This window comes from Petaurus breviceps, unplaced genomic scaffold, assembly GCF_028583685.1.
Source record: "Petaurus breviceps papuanus isolate PSGF00001 unplaced genomic scaffold, PetGlider_PUasm1.0 175, whole genome shotgun sequence".
NCBI classification, from domain to species: Eukaryota; Metazoa; Chordata; class Mammalia; order Diprotodontia; family Petauridae; genus Petaurus; species Petaurus breviceps.
The window spans coordinates 68,212,490-68,226,558 of record NW_027185764.1 but is presented as its reverse complement, the minus strand read 5'-3'; positions in this window follow the sequence as shown (position 1 = coordinate 68,226,558).

The following is a 14,069-nucleotide window of genomic DNA, read 5'->3' as shown; positions in this document are numbered from 1 at the left end:
TGATGATTCAATTCTGTGGTTAGAAAAATGTAATCTAATTGTCATCTCAATTGACTGAATCCCAAGGAGGCATGTCACTAAGAACCCTGAAAGTTACATTTCTTCCAAGCTGAGAAGTGGAACTCTTATTGAAGGATCAGGATTGTTCTGGTATAGTGAAATTTAAAAAAAAAAAGCCCTCTTCTCATGAGATATAGAAGTCTACTAAGTTCTGGAGGCTTTACCTTGAAATGAATCAAACTGTCTGAGAGGTCATAATCCCTGCTTGGTACTAACAGATTATTGAAGCATCTTATGAATTGTATATAAAATATATTTTTGAAGGGGTTTTTTTGGTTTTGGTTTTTCAAAGAAAGAAAGCCAAGTGGAATGTGAGGCCTTCACCCTAGATTAGGGGTTCTCAATTTTCTTCATTTTACAACTCCTTTACACTCTTCAAAATTATTGAGGACCCTAAAGAGCTTTTGTTTATGTGTGTGATAACTATTAATATTTACCATGTTAGAAATTAAAATGTATAATTAAAAATATTTCTTTATCATTTCATTTAAAACAATAATAAACCCATTACATGTTAACACAAATAACAAAAAATTACTGTTTTCCAAAAAAAATTAGTGAAAAAAGGCACTGTTTTACATATTTTTGCAAATTTCTTTAATGTCTGGTTTAATAGAAAACAGTTGGATTCTCATATATATTTCTGCATTTAATCTGTTATGATATGTTGTTTTGGATGAAGTACATCAAGAAATTTGGTCTCACACATGTATTATCATGAAAATATTTTGACCTAGGGGCAGCTAGGTGTCAAAATGAATAGAGCACTGGCCCTCGAGTCAGGAGGACCTGGGTTCAAATCCAGCCTCAGACACTTAACACTTACTAGCCATGTGACCTTAGGCAAGTCACTTAACCCCAATTGCCCTGCCTGCCCCCTTCCAAAAAGCAAAAATAAATAAATAAATAAAAAGAAAATAGTTTGACCTCAGGAACCCTGAAAGGGTACTAGGTGATTAGGTAATTCTAGTTTTAAGCTAAAAATCTTCTTAATAAATATTCAACAATCCAAGATCATACTTTGAAAATAGTTGCCCCGGACTTAAGACCCTCAGAGCTAATCTCATTGTCTTCTAGAAGACTGCTTGCTTTGTGCCTGGAGCCTTTTTTTCCCCTCCTCCCCCTATTAGAGGGGAATAGAAACCTTGAGATAAAAGTTACACTCTGAACCAACCACAGGTTGCTGGACAACATGATTATCAGGGCCAGAAACATCACCATGGAAATAATGGAAGTTAAGTTCCTGTAAAATTATTGTCTAATTCATGGGAAATATAGGTCCTCCACTCACTGAAAAGGTAATTGTCTCACTATGGCCTTTATTTTATAATTAGTATTGTGCCTTTAATTTGATTTAGAGAGTGAAGCTTACCCAATGTCAAAACAAGAGTTAAAATAAATTTTTTTTTAATTCTCTATTGATATTCCAAGGAAGCTGGGGGGGAGGGGGGAAGGGGAAGGGGAGGGACACAGAGGGACAAAAAGACAGAGAGAGAGAGATGACTTTCTTGATTAACACAATTTATCACAGAATCACAGACTCAGAGTTGGAAGGAACTCACTAATGGGTTCAGCCTATTAAGGAATGAGAATGCCCTCTCCAACATATCTGACAAGTGATTATTCAACCTTTCCTTGAAGAATTGTGAAAGAGGAGTCTATTACTTTCTAAAGCAGCCTCTCTAAGATTCATCTCTTAGAAAACCCTACTTGATTGTTAGCTTAAAACTAGATTCACCTCTTTAGGACATACCCATTGCTTCTAATTCTACCCTAAGGGCTAAGCAGATCAAGCCTAACCACTTTTTTATTGTTTGTTATTGTTCATTCTTTTCAATCCTATCCAATTCTTGGTGACCCCATTTTGGAGTCTTCTTGGCAAAGATACTGAAGTGGTTTGCCATTTTCTTATCCAGCTCATTTTACAGATGAGGAGCTAAGACAAACAAGGTTAAATGAATTGCCCATAGTCACACAGCTAGCAAGTGTCTCATGAAGATGAGTTTTCCTGAATTCAAGCTCAGTGCTCTATCTACCACCTAGCTGTCCGCTTTTCCACAATAAAATTCTTTATATACCTAAAGATAACTATCATGTCCCTGATGAAGTTAGTCTGGCATAACCTTTTCCTGAAGTCATAGTGGTTCTTTGTTATCAGTGCTTCCTTTTCCAAATGTTCACCCAAATTCCTTTTAACAATGTTCTAGAATTTTGCCAGAAACTGAAGATAAGCTCATTCTGTTCCCTTGTTACTGCTTTGTTTTGTTTTGTTTTAATTGGAATATTTTTTTCTTTTCAGATCCTGCAACACCTCTTCCATTCTCCACAATTTTTCAACTATCACTGATCATGGTTCAGCCATCACATATACCAGTTATTTCTAGAATTTGATTTGTCTGCAGCTAGTGTCTTAAACTCATCAAGGACAGCTAGATGATTTCTATCAATTTCTTTATTTATCTTTATTTAATAATAATAAATAAGTAAACATAATAAACATCTTTATTTATCTTTATTTAATAGTTCCGTATTAACCATTTTGTGTCCTTTCCAGACAAAAGATCATTCTCCTTGGTACAAGGAAATGAAAGAAAATGAAAGAGAAGCTTTCTTTTCTCTGTTGTCTGTTGTCATTGTTACATCCACACAAGCAACAGCACTATCCCTTCCTTGATCATCCTCATTTCCTCAGTGTAGTAGAAGTATTCTTTTTGTTATTCTTAGCTTTCCTTGCCAAGCTTAGCTCATTCTGACCTTTAGCACTCCTGATACTAATTTTACAGGATCATTTATCTTCCATTTCTTGCCTTTGTTTCCATCTTCCATACATGTCTTTTTAAAATCTAATTTGGTTGATAAGTTCTCTGTGCAACTGCATCAGTTTCTATAAATAACTCCCCCATTTTCTCCATATGGAAACTTTTCCCCTTTGTCTCTTTAGAATTTCATTCTTCAAATCCTCCTTGAGATTTTCCCCTGGAAACTTTTAGATCTTGGGATCCTACCTATTAGTTCTCTGAACCCTTTGAAAACTGTTCTAAAATCTTGGCTGCACATCAGACTTTGCCTCAGTTTCCTCTTCTCTATCACAAATTCTAACATGAAAGCTCACTTCTTGTAAGGGTTATGGGATTTAAAGATCTTCCATGCCCTATTGGACTTGCTGACGTAGCAGGAAGGGGTGGAGCAAGAGGAAGCGGAAGCTAAGCTAGCGTTCCTGCGGTGGCTGGCGGTGGTGGCGACGGCGGCAGCAGCAGCAGAGGCAGCAGCAGCGCAAAGCCCTTTTTGAGCCCTTTCTGCTAAGCACTCCTGCTGAGGACTGCCAGGGGCCGGAGCTGCTGGGAGCACGCTTCCCGGATGCTGGGTGGTTGCTGTGAGTGGGGAGAGGAGGACCTTTGCCTGAGGTAGCCTGTTCTGTTTTAAAGGCTTAAAAATGTGGGTGCTTTCTACTTTATCTACCTGTGCCAATGTCATAACTACTCTGATGGCTTTCACTTTCTGGTTTTGGGACTCAGTCTTTTGGTATCTTAATAAATTTTCTAGTTTATTCCCCCATATGGCAAGCATGATGTATTTTGTGATGGATAATTATATCAGCATATCTGTAATCTCCATAGGCATTGTGAATATGGCATTGCTGATACACTTCTCCATAAGGTTTCCATTATTTCTATATTAACAACCAGTTTTATTGCTGGTAAAAATGAAATGAAGAACGTAAGTTCCCTTCTTTGGTTCCTTTATCTTTAGAAGGATAGATTTATTGATTCAAGAAGTATCAATAGCCTATCATTTGAAGCCCTGGTGTAGTGGTTTGAGCTGTATTCAAAGTTATGAGGTAAAGTACTGCCTCAGGCACATATTTGCTGTATAACCCTAAGGAAGTCATTTAACTTCTCAGAGTTCTAGGCTAGAGATGTCAGATACAGGGGCACACCTACAGGCAGCAATGCAACCCTACCAATTGCTATAGAATCAGATTAAACTATGACTGGAAATATTTAATATAATCAATAAAAATGCTATAGAATATAGATAATGTTAATGTGTGGTTTTCTAAGTTAACATGTGGCCTGAAGGGATCTTTATTATACTTTAGTGGCCTGGTTTCTATTTGAGTTTGTACCATGTTTAAGCAATTCTTTTAGACTATATAAATTATAGAGAAAATGCCAAGCCAGAGTTGGTAAAGGGTGTTGCCTCATTTAAGAATTCTCTACATCAATAAAACTATAGTTCCAGTCCCTATTCCCAACCTATGTGCAAGAAATTTTGCTGAAAAGTTAAACAAAAGATTATTAGCCACTGCTTTTGGTGAAAAGATCTAGCACATATCTGGAAACTTGGGGGAGGTACTAGCCCATTCAGATTTGCATGAAATACTGATTTTATCACATACCTAGTAGCAGCTTCAGGAGATGCTAATATGGTTTACAATGTGTATCTGGGAACTTTCATTTTCAGGCATCAGATGATTCTGGCCTACTTGTCCAATGCAAGCGTCACAGATACCAAGGCTCCTTAAGAGTCTACCCAATATGGGGAATCTTTAATAAACTTTACTTTTCTTTGGCTGAGAGAAGACTTGAGTCGAATTGTTCAGCACAACTTCACCTTCCCTTCCCCTAACTGATCTGTAAGCAGTCATTTCTGCACAATTCTACCCTTCCCTCCCCTAATTGATCCATGCGTGGGAGTTTCAGCCTAGAGTAAAATCCCTGCTCCATTCTTCCTGACTCCTGCCCCCCCAACCCCTACCAGGTGTTCCCCATCTCCACCCATTCTGGGTTCCCTGTCCCTCAGCCTACAGAAAAACTTTGTGGGCATGGGAAAATTCAAATATACACTGACCAATCACTGATTGTAGTTCCAGCTTACGTAAACTGACTATTATAATCCCTATAAAAACTGGCATATTGTTCATGCCAACTTACTGTCTGATCTGGGAATGTGACCCCAGCAGTCCCATGGTAATAAAATCCACTTCCAATTTTAATCTTGGGGATCTTGTCTCGGCTCCTTTATGCCCTACATAATTGGAGGCCCTAGTGAGATCTACAGTGTCACGTGGCACCGCAAATATCCCCAAATAAGAAGAGCTCTCGGCCTCAGGAGGTAGGCATCTGCTCACCCTGAGGACATTCCAGGGCCCTAGGTCTCAAGGAGGGAAAGATCGCACCTGCCTCCCAACTTCAACTTGCTCCTCATTCGTGTATCCAGGACCTCCAGTTTGGGGGTGAGTAAAATTCTGTTCTGGTTAAAATTCTGTTCTGTTTCCTGAAGGGGGAGGGCTAGACTTAGCCATGTTCATCTGCTCTCCAGGCAAAACTTGAGATGTCAAAGCCTCTCACCCATCAGAATTCTGGTTGATGTTCGTATGTTCTTTATGTGTCCTACGCTTGCTTGAGCTCATTTGCTTCCTGTTCAGAATCTGCGGAAAGTGAACAAGCAGCTAGGGACTATTGTTTGTATGTGTCCTATGTTTGTAAAGTTTTGTCTTGAGCTCATTTGCTTAAAGCCTCCCCGTTTTTATTCTGCAAAACAGGTAATTCAAGTGGCTATCAGACGAGTACCTCCAAGGAAACTTTTCTGATTTCCACTGGGAAGATATATTTGTTTATAAGACTAAACTGTTTGTCTGTCTTTTCATCCTAGAACATGGGAGGTTCAGCCAGTACATAAAAAACTCCACTGGGTTGCATACTAAGTCATTTTAGAGTAGCCTATCAGGACAGGGCAAATTATAGAGTCCCTTTGAAGAAGAGGAAACTCATTTCTTATTGCATGAATTAGTGGCCCAAGTTTGGGGTTGGCTGGCCCCCTCAGGGAAGTTTCAACAAGCAAATTATCCAATCAGTGTGGTGGGTGGTCACAGGGAATCCAGGACATCCAGATAAGTTCCCTTATATTGATGTCTGGCTAGATCTCATCACCTATCCTTCTCCCTGGCTTAGGAGCTGTTCTTTTCAGAGAGGTACCTGAATCCTTGTGGTCCACCCACTCTCAGACACTCCTATTGACCCTGAGGCTCCTGAAAATTCCATAGCCTTAAATATTGCCTTTGTTTCCCAGTACGCCCCTGACATTAAAAGGAAACTCCAGAAACAGGAGGATTTTGAGGGCATGGTTATATCCCAGATGGTAGAAATTGCCCAAAAGGTTTATGACAACAGGGATAGCCCCTCTGATAAAGCAGACAAGAAGCTTGCCCGGGTCCTTGTGGCTGCACTTCAGACTCCCAAACAGGGTGCCTGAGTGGGCGCCTGCCCCACTCTTGCGAGGGACCAATGCTATTACAGCCTACTGTAAGGAATTAGGCCATTGGAAAAATGAATGCCCCCATGAAAAGAAAAGAAAAAAAGCCTGCCGCTCTCCAGAGGGTCTAGCGTTTACTGATTGATGGGGCCCAGGGATTTTTCTCACTAGACCCCCTTAGCCTCCTTCCCCCTTCACATTGTGTATGCTTTCTTCACTATTCCCCTGCCCCCCCCCCCCAGTCAACCCCTTTTTGCTTTCACCTGAATGGACCCTAAGGGTAGGTATTCCAGCCAGTTAACCTGGACACGTCTGCCCCAGAGTTTCAAAAACTCCCCTACCCTCTTCGATGAGGCCCTCCATGAGGACCTTATACATTTCTGCAAATCCTGTCTCTCTTACTCTCTAATTCAGTATGTTGATGACCTCTTCCTTGTGGCACCTACTGAAAGCACTTGTTTATCTGCCACCTCTGACCTTCTTTCTCTCTTGTAGTTTTGGGTTACTGAATATCTTCTAAGAAAGCCCAAATCTGTTTATCTCAAGTCACCTATTTTGGTTACATTCTCTCAGGGGATACTCAATCCCTTTCCCCCTCCCGAATCCAAACCATTCTAGACTTACCAACCCCAAAGACTGAAAAAAAAAACCAGGTTAGAGAATTTTTGGGTACAGTAGGTTACTGCCGGCTCTAGATTTTGGGTTTTGCAGAAATTGTGAAATCTCCTTATTCTGCCACTGTCAGAGCTGGACCCCTTTCTTGGTCTGGCCCAGAGCAAAAGGTTTTTAATACCCTTAAGGCCGCCTTGGCCTTAGCACCTGCCTTAGCACTTCCTGATATTTCTAAGCCTTTCCATCTTTTTGTTGCTGAATCTTATGGGGTGGCTAAAAGGAGTCCTCGCCCAAACCCAAAGCTCCTGGCACCACCCTGTGGCCTATCTTTCCAAACATCTAGATTCACTGGCTGCAGGTTGGCCACCTTGCCTCTGGGCTGTCGCTTCAATGGCCCTCCCTGTTAAGGAAGCCAACAAGCTTTCCTTGTGTGAGCCTTTTTCCATCTCCGCCCCTCATTCTGTGGAGACTCTCCTCCATAACAATTCAAGCCGCTGGCTCTCTAACTCCCGACTAACCCAATACCAGGCTCTTCTAGATCAGCCTCGTCTGACTTTTTAAAAAGAACCTCTGTTCTTAACCCTGACACTTTACTCCCTGACGCTGAACCTAGTCCATCCTCCCTTGCTGTCCACGATTATCTTCAGGTCATTGATCAGATCCAGGCTCTGAGACCCAATCTCACTGACACACCCCTGCAAAATCCTGATCTAATCCTCTTCACTGATGGCAGCAGTTTCATGTAGGAAGGGATAAGCGGGGCTGGTGCAGCAGTAATGTCCTCCCCATCTTTCTCGGTCCTATGGTCATCCCCCCTCCCTCCTGGGTCCTCTGCCCAATGTGCCGAACTCGTTGCTCTCTGAGGGAAAATCAACTAACATTTACACTGATAGCCAGTATGCCTTTGCCATAGTTCACGTGAACACGGTCTCCTGACTGTGGCCATAAAGAGATGGACCGTAATCCTATCTCTTCTTGATTCTGTCTGGCTCCCCTCACTCATTTCCATCATTCATTGTCCAGCCCATCAAGTGGGTGACACCCCAGCGCTGGTCGGCAACCGGGCTGCTGGCTCCTCCCTTTTCCCCAACTGTCTGTTCCCTTATGGAAATGCCCACTGTACCCATTTTTTCCCTCCTATTCTAAAAAAGGATGATTCCTTTTGCCCATAAATAAAAAGGGAAAAAAAGAGGAGTCAGGTTGGTGGCTCCTCCCAGGAGATTGCCTCCTAGTTCCTGAGGCTCTGGGGAGCAAATGGATAAAGCTTTTCACCTGGGGGGAAGAAAACTTGGTCTCCTAGAGGAAAAGGTACTATATTCCCCATCTAAATGAGCAGCTGTACCTGTCTAGCATTGTGAGTCGCTGGGGAGATCTAAATGAGCACCTCTCTAGCATTGTGAGTCGCTATGAGATGTGTGCATAGGTAAATGCAAAACAAAAAATATAGGACCAGTGGGGGTCAGAGTAAGAGGATTACAGCCAGGGGGACACTGGGATGTCGATCACACTGAGATAAAACCACATGTGCAGGGCTACAGGTATCTCCTAGTATTAGTGGATACATTCTCTGGGTGGGTAGAAGCATTCCCTGTGAAAAATGAAACAGCCCGAATAGTAGCAAAAAAAACTCCTTAACGAAATTGTCCCTTGGTTTGGCCTCCCCATGAGAATCAGGTCAGATAATGGACCAGCATTTTGTAGCCAAAATATCACAAGCAATAGCAAAAGCTTTAGGGATTACTTGGAAACTACACTGTGCATATCGGCCTCAGAGCTTCGGGCAGGCAGAAAGGGCAAACAGGACTCTGAAGGAGTTTCTCACCAAACTTGTCCTGGAAACCCAGGAATCCCTTCTACCACTGGCCCTGCTCAGAAGCAGATGCACTCCCAATAAATTAGGACTGACCCCATTTGAAATTATGTTTGGAAGACCACCACCCATTCTTCCTCTAATCTGGGAAGACCTAAACGCTGAAATCACTAACTCTTCCCACATCAAGTTCCTACAGGGTCTGCAGGTGACTCAGAAAAAAACTCCTCCCCTCAGTCCACGCCACCCTCCCATTCCCAAGCTCAGCCTCAGTGTACCCGTTTCAACCTGGAGATTCTGTGCTGGTAAAGAAATTCACCACTACGGGTCTAGAGCTGAGGTGGAAGGGGCCACATGTCGTGGTCCTCACTACGCCCACTGCTGTCAAAGTGGACTCCATCCCCACCTGGCTCCATTATACCAGAGTGAAGCCTGCTGTCACCTCAGAATGGAAAGCAGAAGTCTACAAGGACCCCCTAAAGCTAAGACTTATCTGATCCTCTTCCTGATCTTCCTTGCGCTGGTCCCCCACAATCCCCATGCCCCCAGACCAAGCTATATCTGGGTGATAACCACAGGAAATGGACAATCATGGACTTTCCAGAACCTGGAACACATATGGCTCCCCCTCAACTCCCTTTTCCCCCAAACTGGACCATTTGGGGGCCCACCAGTGGATGGAGGCTACCTGCTCTGTTCAGATACAGGATGATCGTGGGCCTGCACTTGTGTCACAGATTACCACCTCCCCTTTTCTAGCCCCAATGCCTCCCTGTGCTACAGGGCAACCTGTAGTTGACCCCTGGCAACCCATGCTCAATCTCACCATTCAAAACCTCTCTGACTCTGCCTGGGGATCCTGGTCTCTTGGGTCCTGGGAATCATAGTCCCTGAGGAAGAGGAGGAGGGGCAGGTGAGAAAGACGGTAGTACTGACTGTAATCAAGAAGCCTCCTGTGCCCCTACTTGATTGTCACCCCCTTGGTCCCATAGAGGACTTGACTATCCCTGCCCCAATAGGGAACCCCAATGTCCAAATCACAGTACCAGCTGTCACCACATGGGCCCCAGTCAAGTCATATGCCCCCCCCCCCATATTCAAAGATTCAGGAATCTTGCAATTATCAGGTCCCCTTACTCCTATCAGCTCTTCATAAAGCACTTAACAGCTCTAACCACATGTTGGGAAAAGATTGCTAGATCTGTGTTGAACCCCAGCCTCCTTACTATGTAGGGGTGACACTAAATGCCTCAGTCACCCCTATTTCCAACACAGAGAATTGTGAGTGGGACCACCCAAGGCTCACCCTTGGGGATATACAGGGAACAGGCTTCTGCCTCTTATCATCCAGCACTCCTTTGTCTAGCTCTTGGTATAGCCCAATTTGTGGAGAAACCTACAATATTCGGGCCTCTAGCTCAGACTACTTTCCTGCCCCCTAGGAGCCTGGTGGGCATGTCATGATGGCCTTACCCAATCTCTGCTACAGTGTTCCTCAGAAAACAACAACACATTGAGGGCCCCCTGGGCATCCTAGTGGCCATAATTCCCCAAGTCACCCTTCTCCCAGGTGAACAAGGTTGGCATTACTTTTTCCCAGAAGGGCAACTGAGCCACCACTGAAGGCGGGCAGTACCACTCCTCATTCCCATCTCAGTGGGCTTGGGCCTTGTGGATTCTGCAGTGACCGGGATGGCAACCTTGATTACGGGGGAGGCCAACTATCAGGCCTTAAGTACACAGGTAAATATCAACCTCTCCCACATAGAGCAGTCCATCTCAGCCCTGGAAAGACAGGTGGACTCTCTGGCAGAGGTGGTTCTCTAGAAGAGCAGAGGCCTTGACCTTCTGTTTCTTAAACAGGGTGGCCTGTGTGCAGCCTTTGGTGAGGCTTGTTGCTTCTATGCAAACAATTCTGGAGTGGTGTGGGAGAGTCTCAAGTTGGTACACCAGAATATTGCTAATAGACAGAGGGAGTTGGAAAAGTCTGAGAATTGCTATCAGTCCTTATTCAGGACACCCCCTGGCTCACTCCATTGGTATCAGCCTTGGTTGGTCCTCCTCTCCTCCTCCTGACCATAGCCCTGATTGTGGGACCCTGTCTCATTAGTCACTTTCTACAATTTGTCAAGTCCCGTGTCAACTCCATTAAAATGTTAATTGTCAGGGACCCCGCTACCATCCTTTAGGAATGGAATTGGATAACCTGGATGATGTGGCCACAGCCATGTGGAAGGTTTGACATACCTACAAAGAAAAGTAGGGAATGTTGAGCACAACTCCGCCTTCCCTCCCCTAATTGATCCCTAGGCAGGAGTTTCAGCCTAGAGTAAAATCCCTGCTCCATTCTTCCCCATTCCCTGCTTGCCTCCCCCCCCCCCCACCTAGTAGTCTGAGCTAGAGGCCCGAATCTTGTAGGTTCTCTTCTGGGTTCCCTGTCCCTTAGAATAGGAAAAAACTTTGTGGGTGTGGGAAAATTCAAATATACACTTACCAATCACTGATTGCAGTTCCAGCTTATGTAACCTGACTATTGTAATCTCTTTAAAAACTGGAATGTTGTTCATGCCAACTCACTGTCTGATCTGGGAATGTGACCCCGGCAGTCCCTCGGTAGTAAAATCCACTTCCAATTTTAATCTCGGGGATCTTCTGTCTTGCTCCTTTATGCCCTACAGAATTCATTCAGCAGGACCCAGCATGTTGGTATTTTGGGGGCTCAAACTCCCCTAAGCCTGAAACCTCTACATTTTATGATTCCCTGACTTCGTCACCTCCATTGATCTTCATCCAAATGCTCATCACTATTGAAGTTTCTCTATTTTGGGTCCTGAATTTCTTCACATAAACATATATTCTTTTTGGGGGGAGGGGTTAACAAGCTTACTTTAATCAGTCAAACATATATTATTTACCTAGTTCAGGGGAAAAAGGTCAGCACCCCGAATTTCAGAGTATACAGAGGTTACAAGCATAAGTTACAAGAACATTTCAACAGACAGGCCTCCCAGATGTCCAACCATTACATCCATACCAAATCACAGTTCCCAGAGATGGGGGCATCAACATCTGGGTTTTTCAAAGCTGGGGGACTCTCAACAATGGCTTCCCAGAGTCTCATCTGATCAAATCACACAACACTTCTCAAAGTGAGCCCCCATAAGCATATATTCTTTTTTTTTTTAAAGCAATCGGGGTTAAGTAACTTGCTCAAGGTTACACGGACAGTTATTTCTGGGTGTGGTGCTGAGTATCTGAGCCTGGATTTAATCCAGGTCATCCCGACACTGGAGCCAGTACTCTTACTCACTGTGCTACCTGGCCGCCCCCATAAGCATATATTCTTAATAGAAAATGTAGTGGGGGGGGGGGGTCCTTTTTTGGTCATATCCAACTCTCCATGACTTCATGACTCCTTTTTCTTGGCAAAGTTACGATTTCCTTTTCCAGTTCATGAGGAAACTGAGGCAAACAGGGTTAAGTGACTTGCCCAGGGTCACATAGCTAGTAAGTATCTGAGGCCAGATTTTAACTCAGGTCTTCCTGACTATAGACCCACCACACTATCCACTGTACCACCTGGCTACCTATAGAAAATGTCACTCCACCCTAAATGCCCACCCCTTTTACCACACTAGTTCATCTTTTCAAAGGCAAATTCTAGGCTCATCTTACCAATTCTCAGTGACACCAATTATCTTGAATTTGTCCCCTAGCAATAGAACTACTAACAAGAAGTCTTGAAATTCAGATCAACCTGAATCACTGAAAAAGGCTTCCACAAGCATATGGTCAAGAAGATAGTTTCTTTAGCTCTTTAGTGTCATAAAAGAGGAAGTTCTGAGTAACTGCACTATGGTTTAAATCCCTCAGTCCTCCTTGTAAATGACTAATTACAAGTAAACATTTTGAAAACCTGTTTATTAAAATTGTATGTCACTGGTGTGCAAAACACACTTATGGGGATCACAGGACTTCCCAGGTAGGGTTAGGGAGTTAACCTAAACAAGCTTCCACTGTCTACCTCATCCCTGGGGGCTTATGTTAGGAAGATTTACATGATATACCCCTTAAAAAGGGGAAACCCCTTCTCACTGAAAGAACTCAGAAACAGAGTGTGCAGAGAAAGGCATTTATTATACTTCCAGAAAGGAAGTATGTATGGTGCTCACTAGGAACATATCCACACTGATACAGAAGCAGGAATGAAGTTCTACAGTTCTGTCCTTCCTGGTATACTTAAGGTTAGTCAAATTCCTCAAATTCTTCACTTTATTTTCCTGATATTTCCTCTATATATGCAGATTATACACAAATTACATAAGCAGGTAGTGAGGATACTTGTGACCTGGCTTGACCTCTAAGGTTCTAGCTGTTTGCCACACCCCCACCTTTCTAGTTCCCTCTGGCCATTGTCATAGTTCCAGGAAGACCATGGTCTTAGTAAAATAAGATAAGTGAGCTTTCCTGCAACTATTGATTATCTTCCAATAACTTTTGTGGTAGCAAAACAAGATACCATAATATCCCCTCTTACCCTGGAATCATCTAGTGAAGTATCTGAACAACAAAGTGTTACCTAAAATTTTATCGAAGTGGGAGGTCTTATTTTCCTTAATGATAAATATGATATATCAGAATAAGTCAAGCCCTGAAATTTTCTCATCCTCACACTGACCAATAAGACTTAGATTGAATTAACTTACCTGAAACAGAAGTATTACTTTTTAAAGCATTCTGATGATCATTTCTGGCTCTCATTTTTTTTCACTATAAGACATGATTTGTAAGTAGTCTCTCTAGTTAGGGATCAGTTTTATTATTGAGGCAACAAGAATAGAAATATTTACGTGTCTGAGAACACTGTTGTAAGGTTTACAAATGAGGTTTGCCATCTTGACTAGGAAGGTCCCAATTAAAATTTCAAAGTGAGATGTTATTTCCTGTTTCCTCTTTCACTTAGAAAACTTCTTGAGCTATGGGAAGCACTATGCTGCTAGATAATGTTTGTTTCTGTGGTAGATCATGAGAAGGAAGAAGTTGGAGAGAAAAAGAAGGGAAGTTGAAAACCCAAATATATTATTTCCCCAGAGAAATGTCAAACTTCCTACTCATTCTAGGAAATTATTTATGTCAATTTTTTTTTAAAGCAATCGGGGTTAAGTAACTTGCTCAAGGTTACACGGCCAGTTATTTCTGGGTGTGGTGCTAAGTATCTGAGCCTGGATTTGATCCTCAGGTCTTCAGAGTGACCTGCATGGTGTCCCCGTGGGCTCCCTCATGGCATAGTTGCTGTGGTCTAGGTTGGCCTCTTGGCCTGCTGGGAGGGAGG